We start from the raw sequence: 8,632 nt of genomic DNA on the forward strand, positions 1-8,632 counted from the left end.
ATGGGGGACTTTTGGGATAGCATTGGAAATGTAATTGAGAAAAATACGTAATAAAAAATATATTTAAAAAAAGAAAAGAAAACATAACAGGTTTACAAGTGTCTCATCATTGTCTCGGTTTGGTATAAAGAAGGATGTAAGAGGTGGTAGGAGAGGAAGAGGAGGAAAAGGAGGAAGAGAAGACATAATTGCAGTTTATTTGACTTTTATTATGAAATCACTGAAGCTTTTCTGGATCAGGAAAGCATGAAACAGACTGCTGTTTCAGGACCAATAGATTAAACTTATGAATCTATGAGTAATTAGAGCAGTGTTGTAGAGTATCAACAGGTTGCTTAGGTGAGTACACTTCTGGTTTGAGCAAATCAACTTGTTGGATATCAAAAGAATGGAAAAAATAATTGGTTTGATCCAAGAGCCTTCTGCTTTCAAATGCACTCATTTGCTTTCTTTAGCTATTTAAACTCTTTCCTGTGATCTGATGAGGATTGCAAACAGTGAGGAGGAGGCTACTGACATCAGATAGAAGTGGATTACAGAAACCAGGATGACAGCAGCATCCTTTTCACACCCTAATATTTCATTTGTATTAGTGACTTCTTCTCCTACATAGCCCTTAGGCGATAAATAGAAGGGTTGATCAGAAAGGTTTTGCATCAGTCTAGGAGGTGATTGCCAACTACACCTGGATGTCGGAAACCCTGTGAAGCCTGGGCCCCAGACCTACTGACCATTGGCTCTGATGGAACCGAAGCAGTTTCTTCCATAAATGTATCTTTAAAGAATTTCCTGTTTGAGTAGACTGGGAAGCATCTGTGGACCTCTCATGGAACTGCAGTGACACCATGTCCATCTCCAGCTCATCTTCCTTTGAAAAAACAAAAAACAAAAACAAAACAAGCTACCCCAGTAGCCTTGGAGGAATCCCTTATAATATGTACTGTCACCTCTCTGACCTAATCTATTTTCCTTCCTCCTGAATACTAATTCTGAAGCCTCAATCTGTTCACCCAGTACGCAGTGCTTGTTTATGAAGCACTGTGATTTTTCTGTCTATTACCTGGTTTAGTCCTTTCCAAAACCCACAGGAATCTCATACCCACTCCACTTCAGTTTCCATTGAGAAGCCACCACAACAGAGCTATCTTCTTTAACTCTGTCCGTTCTTCCTTCTTGGTGGTAACCATCACCTATCATTCTATGCATACTTGTGTTTCTCTGTTTGTGTTTCCTTTTTACTCTATTTAAGCATTCTCTGGGACCTGACAGACTATGTTTGTTTAGTACTTTATCCCCACCATTGGCATTTGCACAGTCAATTCTTAATAAACATTTATAAGTAGATGAATAAGTAGTCCTTCTAAATAAAATCTCCTAGTCTGACAGCGCTATCTATAACTCAAGGAACAACTTGGACATCAGTTAGCCCTGGCTTGATCTTGATATGTATGGTATTAAGTAAGTTACTGATTCTTTCAGAGCTTTAATTCCCCGTGTGTCAAATGGAGTACCAACACGGGAGAACCACTGTAAGCTCTATACAGAGCAAGCCAATAAGTGTTCCTTGGAGAAACAAGGCTGAAGTGGGCCTTAGGTTCAGTTTTACCCCCACTGGAACTCTAATAGTGCATGGGATTTATTGGATTCCCCAGTTGGGCTATAGAGGAGCCGGAAGTTTCCTGTAATTTCTCAATTTTTAAGGAGTGGAAGGTTGTGAAACAGGCATTGGTGCCCTTGTGAACAAATTTTCATTAAGACATTGTGAAACAGAGAGCAACAGGGAGCTTTCTCTGGCCAACATGCATTGGGGCTTCATGTTCAGTGGAGTGTGTCAGAGGAGAGAGGGAATCCCTGGCTGTTTTGCAGAGTTTCCTTCACAGCTAGACTCTTATGGCCCCAGTTGGGAAGAGGCAAATCAGTCCCATTGGCCAGCTGGGACAAATGACCAGCAATCCCTTGTGGTTATACAGAACATCCATGTTCTTAGACCACTGTCACCAAGGTAAGATTTAAGGTTTGTAGTTTGTAGAAGAAACGAGAAAGAAAGAAAAGAAAACAGCACTGACAATGAAACTGAAAATCTAGGTTCTAGGCCACACACTACTCACTTTGCCAGCCCAGCCACGAACTTATTCAACCCCGTTAGGCTATTAATGGGAAGAATGTCCTCATTTTCCACATGGGGAAACAAGGATTGGCAAGGTGTAGTATCTCACAGTTGTTTTCCATATAAAGTTTTTGGGACCTTACCCTACCCTAAGACTTTGGATTTTGACCTTGACTAAGGCTGTAAGCTCAGAATCTGTGACTCATACTGTTCATTTGATTCTAGTTGTAAAACGTAACAACAGTGGTGCTAATTATATCATCTATGCCAGGACCTATATTGACATGAAATTAGCCATTGAAGGTTAAATAATCAGTTTGAGGACTTCGTTATAGCATTTATTTAGTAAACAATTATTGCCATTGTTAATAATATTAACAAAGTCATGCTACCAATACCAAGTTCATAACTTCAGCTAAGTTGGCTCCAAGAAAATTCTCTTTTACAATGTTACTTTGGCTGCACCATGGACAGCCACAGCACAGAATTACTAACCTGGGAGATTCACATTCATAAAGAGTTTGCACAGCCTAGCTCAATATCTAACACTCAAGAATGGCAGTGAGAGATCTGACCAGCCCATTTTAAGAGGCCTGCAGGGAAAAAAAAAAAAGTCTGGAGTCTTCCCTGGAAACATATCCCTTGTGGCACCTCCCTTCTCTGCAGGATGCTAAAATCCACTGGCCTCTATGGACTCCATCCTCCCATACAATTGACTCTCCACACAATTATGTTCTGGCACAATCATCAAAGTGATCTCCCTCCTAGGATGTGGAATGAGAAGAAAAACAAATTTTGCATTGTGAACTCAAAGTGTGATCGGGGCAGGCGCTGAAAAGAGAAAGGTTCTGTTGTAAGGATCCGGGGTCAGCAATGGAAGACAGCCTGCCACCTGCGTACCCCAGGTGATTTGTGTGGCTGTGCATGTGCCCTTCTATATCCCAAAATATACCTGTGACACTCAAAGGGACAGAGATTCTGAGTAACTCACCTAAAATTAGATTCATTTTTGTCTAAGTTAGATCAGAGAAATGGACTTACCCCCTTACATACAGAAAGTATTAGATTGATCTCCTAAAACCATTAGGGCATTTGTGACTTTGCCCCATGGATGAGGACAAAGAGCCAAACAACACAGCATCTCTCTTCCAATGAATATTCAACTTCAAAGAAGAAAAGGAACGGTGGTACAGAGGTGAAGTCAGAGTCTCCGAGTACCTTTGAAGCTCGAGGAAAAGATGTGAATTAAGTGCGGGTGAGCAAAATATGAAAGCAAAATCCTGGAAGGAAAGCGACCCTTCTTCCGTCCCCAGTGGGTGTGAAAGTAGAGGAAGTCAGCCAAGTGACAGGGATAAACAGCATCATGTGATGTCACCACTCTCTAAACAGGCTGAACATGAGAAGCAGAAGGAAATACATGGACGTTGTAAACTGTCTATTTTATCTGCAGACTTGGAAGAATCAAAGCGAAATCAATGTCAATTTTCTCAATATTCAGCTCATTATACACTCTCATGAGGGACAGGAAGCATGCTTTTATTTGCTGTTTCTGTAATAGTGTTATTTGGTAGATGACAGGGGCAGAGGGCTTTATAATCATGTATAGGGCAACATGCCAGATGTCATGCTGATGTCTTTGTAGCTGTCTTTCTTCCCTCTGTGTCTCTTACTCATACATTCATTTCTTCATTTATTCAGTAAGATTATTTTGGTATTACACTATCCCAATCTTACTAGAACATGTAAATGAAGATGAACATAGTAAGGCCCCACCCTTAGGTAACAAAAGTCCTTTATAAAAACACATTGATTTTTTTTATATATATAAAAAAAAGTTGGTAATGAAAGAATGGGGTAGTTGGTTCATCATAGGAAGAAACAAATAGATTCATGGGCAGATGCTGAATTATAGCCCTCTTAAAATCTCTATTTGTAACTTCTCAACAAAAATGTATTTGGGCAGAGTCAAAACCTCAGGGTGTGCATGTATTCATACAGGGTCTGAATCTCCAAACATAGATGTATTTGGTCATAAAGTCTCTACAGCTGCAGTTTGTTCAGAGAAGTTGTCATCAAGAAAACAAATGACAACAAATGCTGACAAGCATGCAAGAATATGGAATCCTTAGTCACTGCTGGTACAAGTAAAAACTAGTGCATCTGCTATGGAAATGTGTGGCAAATTCTCAGTATGCTAGAAACATAAGTACCACCTCACTTAGCTATGCCACTCTTGAGTATAAAGCCACATACTCCATATTCTACGACAAAGATGTTGCATTTCCATGCTTAGAGCCACTTGATTTATAACAGCTAGGGAAAGGAATCTGCCTATATGCCCATCAGCAGGCAATTGATAATGAATATCAAAATGAAATTCTGAAATTTGCAGGAAAACACATGGGGTTCTAAAATATTAAATTAACTAAGATAATCCAGGCTCAAAATGAAGAAAGAACTGCATGATCTCTCTCGTATGTAGGTCCAAGTTTCTGATTTTTATATATGTATACTTATGAAATAATGTGGGGAGGGCAGAGGTTACAAAAGCAGAAAGGCACTATGAGGGCTGGAAAGGGAACATCAAGAAAATTACATAGGGAGTTTATGAGAACACATGACAGAAAGTGCAAAGAGAAATAAGGAGGTGCGGGGTGGTACAAGTTTGGGGAGGGAGGAAGATGAAGGAAATGCATGAGAAGGAAGGACTAACCAAAGTGATGCATTAAAAGGCCATAAGGAGATCTGTTGTCCTGTATGCTAATTTAAAAGAAGAGGTCAAAATGGTTGGAATATGAACTGAAACCATCTCATAAGGAGCCTTTTAAATAGGAAAGCACACAAAGATGTGCATAGAAAAAAAAACATGAAAGATGGAAGCAGTCTGGAGACATACAAGCAGCAACCAAGAGATTCCAACCATTGCCAGCAGCCACCACATTCTATGAAATGGCAAGACAATATTTTATTCCTTGAGATTTTGGGGAGAAACATCTTTATTTCAGATGTTTAGTGCTCAGGACTGTGAAGAAATAAATTTTTATTATTTTAAACCACTAAGGTTATGATCTTTTGCTAGGGAAACCTCGGGAAATTAATATCCAGGACAAAAGTACTAAAACTGTAGAGGTAAGAAACAAAGATTCTTTAAAACGTTTTTAATGTCATGTGCTTTTCAATATGACTTCTGATTGAGAAAATTATCCATTCATTGTCAATCACGTTACCTTTTCCAGTTTGAAAGGAGTGACCCATACCCGAATTGAACTATCCAGAGCTTCCCTGGCCCAGTTTCGATCTTTCAGATACTGGCAACTCCCCAAAGGAACTTCTTGGTTTGATTTCTCAGTTCTATCAGCTTCATGCTATTTGTCCTTTCTGCAATCTGGCTCACTGACTTATTCATATGCCTAACCTAACCAAACCTGCTTTAAACCAGGAATACCTTTTTGTGATATAGTATTTTTATGAATTATTTGAAGATTTAATACTAATGCATTGTATGGTGCATACTATGCATTGTAATCATGCTTAGCTCTTCATTGCTTCCAAATCCTTTCGACCACCTACTTTGATCTTTGGGTCCTTCTTTACTAATCCCCCAAGTACTACTTGTGCTAGACCACATACTCATGCATATGAGACTATCTCTTGGATCTTGGTCAACCAACCAGGCAACAAAAGACTAAAGAAATGATCACCCACCTTTGCCTTAAAGCCATTAACTGGTAAGAGCTCCAAAGTTAGGGATGAAGGCTGTGATCCTTCCCCAACATTTATATTAAGATATTTACTGAATTGATCTCAGGTAGGTCTTATGCAGTGTCTATGAGTTTGTGAGTGCATTTGTTCTATCATATCCCGGAGACATTGTTTCCCCCAAGTTCTTCCTGACTCAGGCTCTGAAAAATATGTCTGTGCCTTCTTCCTCATTGCTTCCTGAGCCTTACGGATTGATGAGATATTGTTACCTTATTTGTAGCTCATGACTCCACAGACACAAATATGTGTGTCTGGAGTCTGGAAAGTTGTGGGATTCTGCAATAAGTGCCATCTACTGTACCAAGAATCTTTTAGATGAATTCTAATTTAGAGGGATGTTTATTATTATCAATTTAGTAAACAGGAATTCTATCAGGAGTAAGGCCCAGGATAGATTTTCTTATTTTATCCACAATGTTTTCTTTGTGTAACTCTTCATGTTGCTTTGTGTTTATTCCCTTGAAATACATTTATTGTAATAGTAAGGCTATTTCTGACAGTGATGAAAATGTCTATTATATATTTTATGAACAACGTGATACCCGAAGTTGTTCTGTTCTTTCTATCTGGAATCTCCTATTTTTCAAGTAACTTCATGTATCAAACAATACTTATTTTTGACTCTAGAAATAGTGTAGAAAATGAACAAAAGGAATGACAGCCATTGCAGTTTAGCTAAACCAGTCTTTAGCTGACTCATTATCTATTGTGAGATCGCATTTGAAGGAACCCTCTTACAGCCTAACCAATCATATTTACCTGGAGAGGTCTGAGATCTCTATCTCTAAATTTCTATCTAATATATGTATAATATATAAATGTATACAATATATGTATACATAATCTTCTCCTCTCTGCCAGTCCTTGGCCATTCAGGTGTCATGTTAACCACCTCCCCAGAATCCATCATTTGTCTTTCTTGTTCTGAATTCTGAGAATAACAAACGAGTAAGTGAGAACAGATCTATTCTCTGTGTGTCTTTATTTTTTGGGATATTGGGCTAATGGAAGCCTGTTCTCAACCTTAAAACCCCAGGAAAATGTCTTTTTCACTCCATGTATTGTCAGGGTTGACCACTCTTGAATTACCTTTTGATTTTTGAAGTTCACATGTTCATTTTACATCCTTGAGAATATTTAAATTTCTTTACTGAGGAAAAAACACCTCTACTTGTCTTTAATATCTGTGTGTTTCTATACGTGCATAAACACATTTGCTTTACTATCTCAGAATTTAGAAGAAAGTCTAAGTCTGATTTTCACTGGAGTGCCTTCAGAAATCACTTTTTCTGCAGCCCACACATTCTTCCAGTAGTCTGGCCAGTATCTAGACCTGTTTCATCTTGAAAATCATTTGACACTATTTCCTCTCCAAAGGCATCCACTATTGATTGTGTATCTTCCTTAATTATATAGGAGAAAAACTGACTCCTCCTGGACACAACTAGATTTCCCATTTGGCATCTTTATTTCCACTCCAGTGTTTCTTAGTTATTGAAGCTTACTTGTATCAGCCTGTTAAAACACTCACTTAGGGGACAGAAAATATGGCTCAGTGAGTAAAAGAATCTGAGCCTGAAGACTAGAATTCAATCTCCAAGACCCACATGGGGGAAAGAAATGGCACATTCTAACAAGCTGTCCTCTGACCTCCACTCATGCACTGTGAAATGGTCCTTCCCACAATCATACATTCACAAAATAAACAAAATGTAATGAAAGCATGCCATGCATATATATTCATATTTAAATCTGAAATGATACCACATTTTCATTTGGAAAATTCTAGAAATAAGTCAAATATAATGTCAGTATATTAGTTTATCAGCTCGGTTGAAAGCTCATTCTTGATGTTCCCCCCAAACTCACATCATCCCTTATAAGGCCTCTATTTATCTCACAATTACATTACACCATGACAAGCATGGCCATTTAATTTTTATTATTTAAACTGGGCTCTTTGGAGAGTGGCATGCATAATTAATGATTAAAATAGACCAATAGATACAAAGTGAGTCTACACCAACACAAAAACAGATCACACTGATTTTGATCATCAGCTCCTGCCTCCTCCTCTTGTCAATAAGTCCCTGCCATATTTATCTGATAGTATGCTTTAGCTACAGCACCTAACACAGTACTTGGAATTTGGAAAGATCACATCAATCATTGTCCTTTATCATGGCAAAAGCATAGATAAAATGATCCTATTCGGCATTCTAGTCCTTTCATTGTAAATGGAAACATGGCATTTGTATGTTGGGATTATAATGTACAGTAGTGGTCTAACCATATTTTCTTGCCTGATAGTTTGTTTATCCTCCAAGGTACCTGAATCCAATTGCACTTGGAATATTTTTGTATCTTTGTAGTATTCTATCCATTTATTTTTTTGCTTTAATTGCCATCTATTATGATTTCTGGTATTTTAAAGGTGTTGACCCTGGGAAAGATGAGTTCTTCATTGGTTCCATGAAAGTGTCTTACTTAGAACTGTTACAGATAAGAAAACAGTAAATTCTAGGTAAGTAAATAGATAACAGGATTTATTAATGGAAAATAATATGTTCACATTGAAAATGTAAAAATTCCATTTAATAACTTTCTGGTTTGGTTTGGTTGACAGTAAGTATTTATATGCTCAGTAGTGTCTGTAGTGTCCTTATGAACTCACAGATTAATATAACATTAGAGACAATTCACATATTACAGAAGTGGAAAGTTGCCTCATATGTTATCAAAGACTAACTCTGACTTGCAAAG

Source organism: Mus caroli, chromosome 15 (assembly GCF_900094665.2).
Source record: "Mus caroli chromosome 15, CAROLI_EIJ_v1.1, whole genome shotgun sequence".
Lineage (NCBI taxonomy): Eukaryota > Metazoa > Chordata > Mammalia > Rodentia > Muridae > Mus > Mus caroli.